This window comes from Vombatus ursinus, unplaced genomic scaffold (assembly GCF_900497805.2).
Source record: "Vombatus ursinus unplaced genomic scaffold, bare-nosed wombat genome assembly UNPS02014820.1, whole genome shotgun sequence".
Taxonomy (NCBI): Eukaryota; Metazoa; Chordata; class Mammalia; order Diprotodontia; family Vombatidae; genus Vombatus; species Vombatus ursinus.
The window spans coordinates 2,104,150-2,118,535 of NW_020954598.1; the positions used below are offsets into that span (position 1 = coordinate 2,104,150).

At 34.1% G+C, this 14,386-nt stretch overlaps 1 long non-coding RNA gene across 1 annotated transcript in view; it reads right to left on the reverse strand.

The window, feature by feature from the left end:
- LOC114024050 overlaps positions 1–14,386 on the reverse strand; it is a 19,779-nt gene continuing 5,393 nt past the window's right edge. Inside the window, exons 2-4 of the long non-coding RNA XR_003566864.1 lie at positions 12,082–12,139; positions 7,471–7,528; positions 1–2,098 (exon numbers count right to left, since the gene is read on the reverse strand). This is a non-coding gene — a long non-coding RNA (uncharacterized LOC114024050). The remainder of the gene's footprint in view (positions 2,099–7,470; positions 7,529–12,081; positions 12,140–14,386) is intronic.

The window sequence follows — 14,386 nt, forward strand, 5'->3', positions numbered from 1 at the left end:
CAGATTTGGAACAGATTTTTATTTGCTGATAGCTCATTCTCCCCTACACATACGCAAGAGTTCACAATAAGCAAATTAAAGTAGCAGTTAACACAAAATCTTGGGGAGGGGGGAATAAAATTAAATCGAATATCCAACAATTTTTATCATACAGCTTTAACTCAAATAACAGATATTTTTTAAAGCCCAACAAATTGGAAGAGGCTATCTATTCTTTAGGGAAGTGAGAATAGGGAAAGTTTACATTTACATGCACCCAGTTTTCAGAGAATCTATTGCAAAGCTCCAAGGCCATCTATTCCAATCTATTACTGAAAAAGTTTCTAAGCTGTCCACTACTGAAAAAATTTTTCTAAGCATGTCCTAAAAACATAATTGTATTCTCTCTGTACTATTAAAATAATAATTTATAGAACAGCATGACTACTCACATTTGGCATCTTGATATTCTAAGGAAATTCACAATATTTTAAAGAGGCAATTTATAGGCACCCCCCCACACACAAAAATTAAACAATATCATGTGACACATCTAGACTTAATATTAAAGACCTAGGTTACATGAATATATACCTCATCAATAATAAACACACTGATCTCTCTGGATTAAATAATAAAGAAGTTTTAAATACAACTAAATAGATTTTTCGTCCAAGTTCATCTTGTGAACCCAACCGCTATTTTCAGATCGTTAGGCTAATGTTCTTGATACCTAAATAAATTCAGTAGCTATGATTTTTATTGAGGAATCCTAGTAATTGCAGGCTGTGACCAAACCTGCTGTTACTTCAATATACATCACTAATTATACTTGTGCTTTTTGTATAGCTCTATTTTTCTCCCACCCTCACCCCCGTTTAACATGGAGACATCTACTTAAACTGAGGCAAGAACAGGTTCCGTTGTAATCATAGAGCCCTAAGAAAGGCAGCAGGTTGTATAGTTAACTGCTTGTGGGCAAAATCCCTGCCCTAAAACTATGCAACCTACTACCTCTTCCTAGGAGCCCATTCATTCTTCTGCAATTCTTCTATTTGGCAGCTGCACTGTGAACCAACCTGCTAGCTTAGGCCACATTCATAATATTTAGTTCCTGAAATTTAGACCAATTATTCCTTCCATTCATACTGTTCTTAAGACTACAAATACTTATACTTGTTAAATTTATTTTAACAAAATATTCAAAAATGTTATAAAGGAAATGATTCCATCAAGCACAGTAGGCAATACTGTAAACATTATTTGACAGCACCTAATTAATAAATCTATTATAGACTATCCTCCATGAAAAGTTAATACTGGAGCAATGAAGGAAAAAAGTGCCTTAAAACCAATTTTTCTAGCATATTTATTGAGTTTGTTGCTCCACATTCTCCAGAAGATTCTAACACTAAAACTGCATTGCATTCTTGATTTTACTGACCCATACTTTGAATAGCCAGTTATACTAATGGTATGTAGATGAACAGTTTGAAAACCTAACTCATCCCTCGCTAATTAATTAAATCATTTGTAGGGCAAAAAGTATCTGTGCAAAACCATAGAAATTTAATCAAATAGTACTAAGATTTTTCCAAGTTTCCTTTGGAAAATAAGACACCAAAGAGGGTTCTGTTTCTCTGACCTTTATAAAACTGGACTAGAAAACAGAGCAAATCCTCCTTTTAAACTTGTACCAACATGCTTGAAATTCTGGGCTTTCGTCCTATAGCAAGGAATAGCAAATGTTCTTGGTCATTCTGGGCATATTCTGAAGGTTTGGGGAAGACTGGAGAACAGGGCGATCTTTACAATTTCTGTGCACTGACAAATCTCACAGTACCATCAAAAGAAAGAGCAAGATGTATTTCTGCCTGGAGGGGCCACAGACATTTTCAGAAGATTTAGTACCTCCTCTCTGATTAAAAGCTGGGTTAGCTCTCAAACAAATGGAAATAAGAGTCGGAATAGTACTAGAGTCCATTTATTCTTCAAGAGATTAGAAACAAGAAGCTTATGGTGGGCTTGGTCAGAAGACACAGGTCAAAGGAATGACAGCAAGTATCTATACCTTGGAGTTGGAAGACAGTTGCAACTGGGCTCCTCTTGGCCTTCAGTTCTTGAGATTTATAAAGTTCGGAAAAACAAACATCCAAACATCAAATAATCAAGTATTATAAGTACCTATTTACATCAAAGCTCTTAAAGTTAGAGGGGTAGACATGATGATAACTTGTTTACAAGTCAATATAAGTATAAAACACAAGTATAAAGTAAATATTATAAATAACATACACATGTGAAAAATTAACCAAGGCCCTTAAAAATGCAATATTCTTCTGGAACACCACTTTCAATACAAGAAAATGCAGTGGCAATAAGTTTTTACATTACCAAGACCACCAAAGCATTACATTTTCTGAGAATCCAAATATGAGCTGCTAATGAAAACACTACAAAATAGACACTGAGAGTCCAAATATAAACTGGTAATGGAATCTGTGCGAAGAATCAATGAGGTCTCCTATATTAAGAGTATTCAGATAAATGGATAAACTTGCCCGTTATGTGGTTATACCTCAATCAGTTTTTAAAAAACAAAAATGTAACAAGAAGCCCAAGTGAAATATACTAGCCTCAAAACACTTAGTTCTATATAAATAAGGAATCGTTTAATATTTGTTTTGCTAGTAATACAAATAAAATGATAGCAGCATGGGAGAGCAATCATAATGGACAAATATCTATGCAACCATTCAGTACTGTAATAGCTTGTCCACTCCATGACCTAAAGTCAATCTTGAAAAAGAATGAAAACCCCAAAGAGCTATAAAACATGTAAAAGAGACTAATACAGTACTTGCTGTATAAAAATCAATTTTCAGAGCTAGAAACTATCTCAGAGATAGCCTAAATGTAATCCATTTTCCCAATGAAAACGAAATGTGCCTACATCAGGAGAACGGGGTTGAAAAACCCAGGTCTTTCTCACAACCTTGTTAGTTGATGTTTCCATAATATCAAACAACAAACGATGAATTTAAGAGTTTAAGAAATGAATACAAAGGATATCAAGTTTCAAAATAAGAATTGTAAGCTATAAATGACCACATGAAAATATGTTCTAAGTCACTAACAATAAGAGAAATGCAAGGTAAAATAGGTTTCAAATAACTCACACCCAGCAAACTGGCAAAAATGGGAGACAAGTATATTTATACTCTTGGAAACAAAGTATATTTCAATCTGGAATTATGCAATAAAAGTGACTACAATATCCTCCATCCTTTAAATCAGTGATCTCAGAATTTACTGGGACATTCCCCAAGGAAATCAGAGAAAAATAAAGTCCATATATTCCAGAATATTCATAGTGGCACTGTTAGTAAAAACTGCAAACAAGAAGAGTTTGGGTTGAGGAATGTTCAGGAAAATTATGGCAAACACATGGCATGTAACAGATTGTCACTTAAATATTTGATGTAATATTTTTGTATGTTATGAAACTACGCATATGAGGAATTCAAAGGAACACAGGAAGGTCTCTACAATTGGATGCAGGCAGAAATAACCAAAACAGAGAGATTAAACACAACGGAAAACAATTTAAATGAAGTTCACTAAAACAATAGCTAATGTTACACATAGCATTTTAGTTTTTTCACAAAACACTTTAAATACAGGAAGCTGACTCTTCATTAATGAAAAAACTAATGAAGATCCAGAGAACAAATAAGGAAACATCTTTCTCCATGGGAGAGGAGTGAGGGATTATTAGAGCAGAGTGTTGTACACACCATTAGATGTATCAATAGAGGTGGGGTAGGGGGAGTCTGAAATGACTGAATGTAAAAAACAAGTAAAAATATATTAAAAGAGCAAAATTACTATTTAAATGTTCAATGGGGAAAAACAGCTCTGTCCTTTGAAAGTGCTATGAAAACAAAGATCTTCAACAAATGATAAAAGAAACAACTTTCTAGAAGCATAAAGAACACTACTTGTGAATTGTCATTTCAGCTGCAGTGTTCGCTGCAGTCTAATATTATTTTCTTTAGAAATTATCGAATCTGAATCACACATTTTACTTGGTAGACATTCTGTACCAGAGGTTTGTTTTTTTTTAATTGATTAAGAATCCAAGTGCTGTTTCAATTATAAAAACAAATAATGTGAAAAATCTTCAAGAAACCGGGAAAATTTTGTCAGTTTATTCTGCTAAAAAGTTCAAATTCAGGATTCAAATAAGGGAAAGTAATGCTATCACTGCTACTGCATTTGGTGGAATTACAAAGCAAACAGCATGTAGGATGTGCAGTGGAGCAAGTACTTTCAAATGCTGCTGACATTTCAACATCTTCAGGTGCATGTCCTGGTTGCAGATAGCCTGTAGCACAAACAACCCTCCTTGCAACTCTGATGGCCTATCATTTTATACCTTTAATTCTTTCTTTTTGTCTGCTTCAAGCTTTTTAGATTTCTGAAATATGCCCAGATTGGTATACTTAGAAATGCACCAACATGAAGAAAAACTGAACAGGCTGCATGTTTGTTTAAATCCTGGCAAACCTTCAAGTTTGAAAATATTATGATGAAAATGAAGCACACACTCCTGATAATCAGAAAGGATACTGATTAGTTATATGTGGCAAGTCTTTCAGATGAGCTAATTTTACATAGTTTCTCTATGTTCTTGACACTATGGAAGAACAAGTTCAAAAACACAAAACTTTGCTACAGTATGAATTTGTCTATTTTTATCTGTTCAACCTTTTGTTGCTTCTCAAATTAAAAAAAAAAACTAAGATGGGAGATTCCTTAAGTTTTAGCAGTATACACAATTTTAATACAGCTTAAAATTAAACAGTAAATTCAAGAATATGCAATTTTGGAAATTTACAGTAAAATTTAAAATACTACCCACACAATTTCATAAGCAAATCAAGTTACACATAATGTCCTTTTAATACTCATTGAATTGCTTCTGTGAATAGAAAAGTATCATGTATTTTGATCTCTTTGGCTTTTTGGGGGAGGAGGAAGAAAAAGTACAGAAGTATTTATCTTCACTGGTAATACAATGTGAATATTTTACAACTTTAGGTAGACCCTTGCTTGTTTGTAGAACTCTTTTTCAAATAAAAACTGTGCCAATCCTCCTTTAAGTAGGATATTCTCCCAATTCTAAAAAAAAAAATCTTTTGGTTTCAAAAATATTACTGCTCAGGTATGTCGACATGTGTTACCTTCATAGAATCAGTCTCAGAGCTGGGACCTCAGAAGCCAGACTTAGACATGGATTCCCTCTATTGCAGACACGGAAAGAGGTCACTTAGTCTTACTCTGAAGAACTCCCATGTACTACCTCTGAATCACTGTTAGAATTTTTTTTTAATCTTAAGTCTAAATTTGCTTATTTAGAATTTCCACCTACTGTTCATAATTCTGCTCTCTGACACTAACGAGAACAAGTCTAGTCCCCCTTCCAAGCAACAGCTCCTCAAATACTTAGAAGACAACTATCATTTTCCTCTAGTCTTTTTGGTAAGCTAAACTGATTCTAATATGATATGATTCTAACTCACCATTCTGTTTGATAAACTAATGTCCTTTCTAAAATATGGTATTCATGATTGAACCCAATATGCCAGATCAGGTGAACATAGCCTTCTATGTAGTTAGTGTAGTGTACACTCTTAATATTGATTGTACCTGTAAAATTAGCATTTTAAGAAACTTCTCTGTAAATTTGAAAATACAATAATAGGATTATGAATTGAAATATTCCCAACTTTGAAAAATTGAGCAGATTCAAACCACAGCAAAGAACAGTAGAACGTCTACTCCTCAGGGAAGGCAATAGATTGTATAGTTATCTCCTGAACAGGGTAAAATCACTACCCCACAACTATACAATCTACTACCTCACTCTGATAGAGCAATCTTAAGCAATGGTGATCGAAATCTTTCAGAAAGATAAGTATAAAACCATTTATTTTAACATAGCTATGATAGATACTTATAATTTTACAAATTAAAAATTTTTTTTTGACATAATATAAAAACTTTTTTGCTTAATCTAAAGGTCCAAATGTATAGAGGGTTACAAAAAGTAAGAAGAAAAAGAAGAACAAAACAAAAAAAGTCATATTCACTGTTCTCAAACTGCTTTATATGGTAACTTGGACACCTGAACTTTATCTAAATTTCAGTTAATCATTACAGCGGAAATAATACTGTTCTCAAGTCAACAGACATAAGGAACTGTGTGAGATAGTTTTTTTTACCCAAGCAGGTAGAACATAATTATGTTCAGTAATTGCTTTATTTCTCTGTAACTCATCCAAATATGTTTATGCCATTAGAGGCAAAATAACATGAGATATACTTAAGAAAAAATACAAGTCCATGAATTTTTAAGACATAAATGTGGGAAAGTAGATTTTTCCCTTAAACCAGATGCTGACAAAACTATTTTTTTAAAATGTGAAAACAAATGAATGCTGCACATTCAAATATAATTTATATGATGCACATTATAATGAGTTGTGACCAAACTATTCTATGCCATTTAGTTATTAATTTCAAATAAAAACAATATTCCTGAAGATTTCCTCCCACTTTAAGAAAGACAGTAGATTGTATAGTTATCTCCCAGTGGTGGGTGTGACCCTAAAACTATACAACCTACTACCTCATCCCACAGTGGAGACTGTTTTAGTCGTAGATGTTGAGAAAGAATCTCAGTTCAGACCAGTCAAGAGATCAAGAAAAAAAAAAAACAAAATAATGGTATTCTCTTCTGCTGATGTGATCTTGTTGTTCTCCTGTATGTGATTTTAAACCATGTTAATCAACAAATTAAATAAGCTTAAGAAATTAACTTGAAATGTAAAATTTCAGAGTATTGTTGAATAAAGAAACTATCAAACTTATATATACCAAAACAAGAATTCTAAATTTTTTCCATGCTTTAAGTCTTTTATATCTTAATACCAAATTAAATTTTAACAAATCATTCTTAACACTGTCAGAACTTGGCATGAGGGCAGAGCCAAGATGGCAGAGTAGAGGCACTTGAACTCTCCCAAATTCCCCTGCAAATAACTTTACAATAATGTTTCAAATCAAATTCTGGAGCAGCAGAACCAAACAAAAGGTTGGGGTGAAACAATACTCCAGACCAAGACAACTTAGAAAGTCCACAGGAAAAGTCTATCTCACTGGGGTGGTGACTTGGCCTAGAGCACAGCCTTGGACCAGGAGGCTGTCAGCTGCAGGAGCAGCTTCAGGAGCTCTCAGCCCACAAATAGGGTCTGATAACTGATCAGAGAGAGATTATAGGGCCTTTGCTGGTGCTAGGTTCAGGACCCTCTTGCACTGGCCATTTGTAGTTCCGGGGCAAAGAGGAACACTACCACTTGCGGGGGCAGAGGAACAAGGACCCTGGTCACAATTCTAAGGTAGAGAAGAGTGCTAGTGGTTGCTCACCAGGGAGTAGGGGTCCTGGTCTTGGTTCCAAGGCAGAAAGGAGCACTAGTGCTTGAGGCTGTAGGAGAGCAGAGGAATCAGTTAGTTTTAGGGCCAAGAGGAAAGCTAACACCTGCAACTACAGGGGAATAAAGTAAAGATCAGAGCACAGGTCAGGCGAACAGTGACCACACCTCTCCTTAGGTAATAACCACCTTGGAAGCACTGAAAACTTACAGACCTCCCAGATCTAGCTCTGAAAACAGAAGTATGAAAAACCTAAAGCTTGGGACAGTCAATGGGAGTACAGCCCAACTTCAACATAAAAGTAAAAGAAATAAGCTGAAAAAAAATGAGCAAACAACAAAAAAGGAACCTGGCCATAAAAAATTACGATGGTGACATAGATGATCAGGTTACTAACTCAGAATGTAACAATGGATAAGCAAAGCTGCAAAGAAAAACAAAGTGAATTGACACAAGCCCAACAAGAATTCCTGGAAGAATTAAAAAAAAAAAGGATTTTAAAAATCAAATTAGAAAGGTAAAACTGGAGAAAGAAATGAGAATGCTCAAGAAAATTATTTAAAGAAAATCAATAGCTTGGTAAAAGAGGCACCAAAAACAAAAACAAAAACCAACCACTGAAGCAAATAACATCTTAAAAAACAGAAAAAGGCACAAAAATCCACTTAAGAGAAGAACATCTTAAAAAGCAGACTTGGCCACATGGAAAAAAGAGGTACAAAAATTCACAAAAGAAAATAATTCCTGAAAAATTAGAAATGGGCAACTGGAAGCTAATGAATCCATGAGACATCAAGAAACAAAATCAAAAGAATGAAAAAATAGAAGAAAATGTGAAATATCTCACTGGAAAAACAACTACCTGGACTACTTGAAAGCCATGATTAAAAAAAAAAAAGAGCCTAAACATATTTCAAGAAATTATCATCAAGGAAACTGCCCCAATATCCTAGAACCAGAGGGTGAAACAGAAATGGAAAGAACCCAACAATTACCTCCTGAAAGAGATACTAAATTAAAAACTCCCAGGAATATTATAGCCAAATTCTAGGCCTCCTGGGTCAAGGAGAAAACACACAAGCAAACAGAAAGAAACAATTTAGATATCTAAGAGCTACAGTAAGGATAACACAAGTTTTAGCAGCTTCCACTGTAAAGAATATAATGGCTTGGAGTGATATTGCTGAAGGCAAAGGAGCTAGGATTACAATCAAGAATAACCTATCCAGGAAAACAGAGTATAATCCTTCAAGGGAAAAAAATGGCTATTTAATGAAATAGAGGACTTTCAAGCATTTCTAATGAAAAGACCAGAGCTGAATAGAAAATCTGATTTTCAAATACAAGACTCAAGAGAAGAATAAAAAGATAAACAAGAAAGAGAAACCGTAAGAGATTCAATAAAGTTAAACTGTTTATATTCCACATGGGTAGATAAAACTTGCAACTACTAAGAACTTTATCATTAATAGGGTCGTTAGAAGGAGTGTACAGAGGGCAAAGGTATGAGTTGACTACGATAGGATGATTTAAAAAAAAGATGTAAGTAAAGAGTAAAAAAGAGATGCTGGGAGAAGAAGAAAGGGGAATATTATCTGACAGAAGAGACAAGAAAGGAAAAGCTTTTACAGTGGAGGGGAAAACGGGAAGGAGGCAGGCAATACTAGAACCTGGCATAATCCTCAAATTTGTACTTGGACCGACCCCTCAAAATTACCTTGAAAAAATGCATGAAAAAAAAAATCCTATTCATTTATCCATTCCAAGGAATATATAATGAAAAGCCAAAGATCATTTACCTAGCTTGGTCAGCTGAATCAGTGTCTATTAATACTTCACTGCAGCAAGAAACTTGTAATAAAGACTGACAATCTGGGACAAGGGCCTGAACCTAGAAACTTCCTTCCTTTTTAAATAATAAAGATGCCTGTATCCCATATACAGCAAATGCTAAGTATACAATAATAGAATTCAGTACTATAATCTAATAAATGTTGTTCTGATACAGATTTCATAATATTATTACCATAGGCAGTTACTAAATCATATACACATAAACTGGTTATAAAGAGCTTGCTGTTAAGAATAATTTAGTTAAAGGGAGATCCTTCAACCTTAATTAGAAATATTAAGGAAAGTTTAAATAAACTTTGATCCCAAGTATTGGATATACAATTTAATATATGATTATTTACAAGTGGCCAAAATCAAGGCAGGACATCATTAGCTTAAACAAAATGATTAGCTTTGATAAATGATGTATAAATACTAAAACCCTAATTTGCTAATTTACAATTTATCCCTAGTGATAAAGACGACTAGACTCTGCACTTGTACAGATGAGTCAGAAACTTGGAGAAATTTGGCACGATACAAAAAATAACATTCATATGCAGATATTTTGAGTTTGTCTGCTACTAAAGATTTAGCAATACTTTATTTTTCATAATATAATTTGGAGGGAGCATGTAAATCCAAGGTATGGTTACCTTCAATTCTAAACCAATTTTCCAGAGTAACTAGAAATTCAAATGATCTTTAAAGAAAAACTAATTGATAAATTAATAACAATAACCTTAAGTTAATCAGGAAATATTTTATTTGGCAAGAACTTTGCTAAAAACATCTAAGCAACAACTCTAGAATCAGAAATTACTAGTTTTATCAACAATTTTATCTCTCCTAAGATATTCAAGTGCTTGCTGACTTTCAAAACAAATAAGTAATTAAATCAGTTATTTCCCACTATTAACTTCAAGCTCTTTAAAGAATTATACAAATATAGTGAAGGTGAATAAACAATTTTAATTTCAATACATCCTATCCCAATTTTGCAACTGTCCTAGGCACATAGTGCATATTTATGGCTTATTGTGAACTGGATTCAATATTTAAATGATAGGAGTATTCTTTCCTGTGCTGAACATGACTCTTTCAAACCTTGCAATGTAGAAAAATTATATAGCAGAATATAGGTACCTTGAATTAAGACATCATTTCTTCTGTATTTCCCCTTTGTGCTTAGAAATTAAATTTTCAGAGATGACATCCAACAAATAATTACTGAATCAAGAATTATATTATAAAGTGCAGTTTACACACTTACATTATACTGAACCATCTATGCAGTATCACTGTGGAACGAGAGGCAGACTGCAATAGTAGAAAAGGCAGCGACTTTTGGGAAATCAAAGGACCTGGCTGAATTCAGTTCTAGCTGTCACTAGCTATGTGAACCTGGATAAGTAATAATCTTGGCAAACCTCAGCATCATCTGAAAAATGAGTATATTAACATTACGTGTTCTATAATTTTGAGTAAGTACTAAGCAAAGCATAAAAGGGTTTTGTGCATATATTTCCCACCTTGGTTTCAAAACACACACACACACGCGCGCGCACACACACACACACACACTCTCTCATACAATTCCCAAAAAGCATGCCAGAGGTTACATAACGTGTAGGAGATTGTGCATATCTGATGCTTTAGTCATATATGCGTTGCTACCAAAAAATAACACAAATTCCATAACTCTAACTCTTCTTTCCTATATCCCTACAAATCTCAAGGATGTGTAAGAGAAGAGTATGGGAAAAGGGCCATGAAGAATCGGACCCAAAATTATCTCACAGAAAACAGACAACAAAAAAGTTTTTACAGTGGAGGGGAAGTGGGCAAGGTGACAGGGAATGAATGAGTGAATCTTACTCTCATCGGATTTGGCTTAAGGAGAGAATAACATACACACTCAGTTGGGTAACCCTACAGGAAAATAGGGGGTAAGGGGATAAGAAAGTGGGGGGGGGAAGAATATGATTGAAAGGAGGGCAGATCAGGGGAGGGGATAATCAGAAGCAAGCACTTCTGAGGAGGGACAGGGTCAAAAGAGAGAATAGAATAAAAGGGGGGGGTGGGGGAGGGATAGGATGAAAGGAAATATAGTTTTCCACAGCATAACTACTATGGAAGTGTTTTGCATGACTACACATGTAGTGTAACCTGAATCGAGTTGCCTGCCTTCTCAGTGAGGGTGGATGAGGAGGGAGGAAGGGAGAGAATTTGGAACCCAACCTAAAGTTTTAAAAACAAATGTTAAAAATTGCTTTTATGTGCAACTGGGAAATAAGATATACAGGAATAGAAATCTATCTATCCTGCCCTACAGTAAAATAGAAGAGGAAGGGGATAAGAGAAAGGGGGGGGGATTGATAGAAGGGAGGGCAGATTAGGGGAAGGGGTATTCAGAATGCACGTCGTCTTGGGGTGGGAGGAGGGGTGAGATGGGGAGAAAATTTGGAACTCAAAATCTTGTGGAAGTGAATGTTGAAAACTAAAAATAAATATTTTAAATTAAGAAAAAAAAAGAATTGGACCCATCCCATTCATATAACCAGTATACAGCATATGTTACCATGGGATTTTCACAGCTACAATTCTTATGACACTCTCCCCTACTTTAATCTTCTCCACGACCTTTAGTGTCTTGATCCATTTTTAGAGGTTCTGCATTTACTCTCAATTTTAAAGATGCTTAACATATTATTAAAACACACTTTTCTGCCAAAAGCTACATTAAAAAAAAAAAAGATATAACGATCTTACTTGCTTCTGCTGATGACTTAATAATTGGAAATCCGGTTTTCAACATCATAATAGGCTGCTGTGGAAATAACAGAGGATTAAGTTTTGAGGCAAGGAAACAAAGCTGTGTTAAGAATTTAAGGAATAAAAGACTTAACCATGGAACTTTAGGAACTGCCTTATTTTTAAAATATTTATTAGCCTATAATTTAAAACTGTTAACACTCTACATTATAAGTTAAATTAATCAGAAAACTGCACAATAAAGGAGAACTTCATTCTATCTCAATCATTTTTAATTCCTTAGGAAGCTAAGAAACAACAAAGAAACTCATTTTTTTTAATGACTATGGACAACATTCTCTGGAAAAGTTCTATTATAAATTAAATTACTGGTAGAGCACAGAATTTAGTTATTCAACTTCTTCCAAATCTAATTTAAAATCAGGGTATAGAACCAAAAAGGTCTTATACATGCTAGAGGACCACAAATTTTTATAAAGGCAAAAAAGAAACAAAGATATTTCTTTCTCAACTTTTGTAAAACATGGTACTTTGGTGGTTGTGTATTAAAGCTTTTCTGCTTTGAAGAGTGATCATCCTTTGTATTCCAATTACAAAACTCCAACTGACATTCTGTCAACTCTGATCCTTAGAAGAGGAATGGAAATTTTATTATATTATTTCCTAATATGAAACCAGATGCAAACTTGATGAATCAAGGATTCCGGAAGCACAGAGTGGCAGGAAGAATGATGAATTTAAGAGTAAAAAGAACGTGATCCAAATCCTGGCTCAACCACTAGGTGACCTAGGGCATGTTAACTGACTTCTTTGGGCCTCAGATTCCTCATCTGTAAGATGTAAGGGTTGGTCTCAAAGTTCCTTTCAGCTCAAAGTCCATGAACCAAGGATTTAAATTATAAATAAATGAATATTGATACACATAGCACAGCATAAGAGTATCAGAGAGATATCTAAATTATTCCTGATTCCATCAATTAGCTATGTTATCTTTTAAGTAGTATTTTTGATCTGATTTTTCCTAGAAAAATAGATTGGACTACGTTGTCTTTATAAATTGTTTAGAGGCATCACAGTTGAACCATTCTATGTCTGGGGTAGAGAACAAAATAAAGGACTTAAGTAAACAAAATTAACCAGAATTCTACCTTTCTACTCCCATTCAAAACACTTCGTCTTTAGACAAAGATAATGTATATTTATATTTATTTTAAAAAATAAACTTTCAAGATATGTCCCGGATCCCGCAGATATTCAAAATGCCTGCATGTGAAGCAGGATAAAAGGAGAACATTTAGAGTGATGACCCTCAATAACGAAGCACTTTTGAATAATCAAAAGAATGATGTTCAGAACAGGCTTAAGACCAAAGATTAGTACATTAGTAATGTTTCCAACACTGTTAAAATTAAAGGGATTAACCAGGAAACACCACTCCCTGAGCATTCAAGGTCTTATTGTACTATTTAAAAATGCTTAATGGAAGGGAAAGAGGTCAGAGAAGGTCTGCCAACTAACTTCATTTAGATTTAATGACATTGTTTATGAAGGTATGTCAAAATTACACTGAAGATATAAAATTAATGTTATATTACTCATTTTTATTTATAATTCTTCATAAAATTATGAACATATCACCTTGGAAGAGTTTCTCAATTATAGGAAATGTATAACTTACAAAATAAGCAATCTGGTCAGTTATAGAAACTATATGTATTTCTGCACTTGTACGTCTAATATTAAGAGTATATCTAGGAGACAGCTAGGTGGCTCAGTGGATAGAGCACCAGTCATGGATTCAGGAGGACCTGAGTTCAAATCCGACCTCAGACATATAACACTTATGTATGACCCTGGGCAAGTCACTTAACCCCACTGCCTAACAAAAAAAAAAAAAAGTATATCTAATGCATACCAGCAAGTCCATAAACATTTACAAATATCTGCATGAGCATTCAAAAATATATGCAGAAGGCAGAAATTTTTGTGAATAACTCATCAAAGTATAGCATTAAATGACCTTAGAGCCTTAAAGCTTTTAAAGATACCTGATGAAGACACTAAATCTCACATAGATAACTAAAACAAAAGTACCAAAAATTCCACCTCTACATGGATTCATTTGTTAATTTTCCTGAGGTATAAGGGTGTATTCAAATGGTTAAACCTCAGAATTATTGATTTAGGGCTTAGATACCTTGTACTCTCTATACCTGTAAAACAGGTATGATATAATCCTACCTCCCAGGGAGTCGTCTTAAAATTATCTACACACAGGCTGAAATTCTTAGAAAAAAGTTAA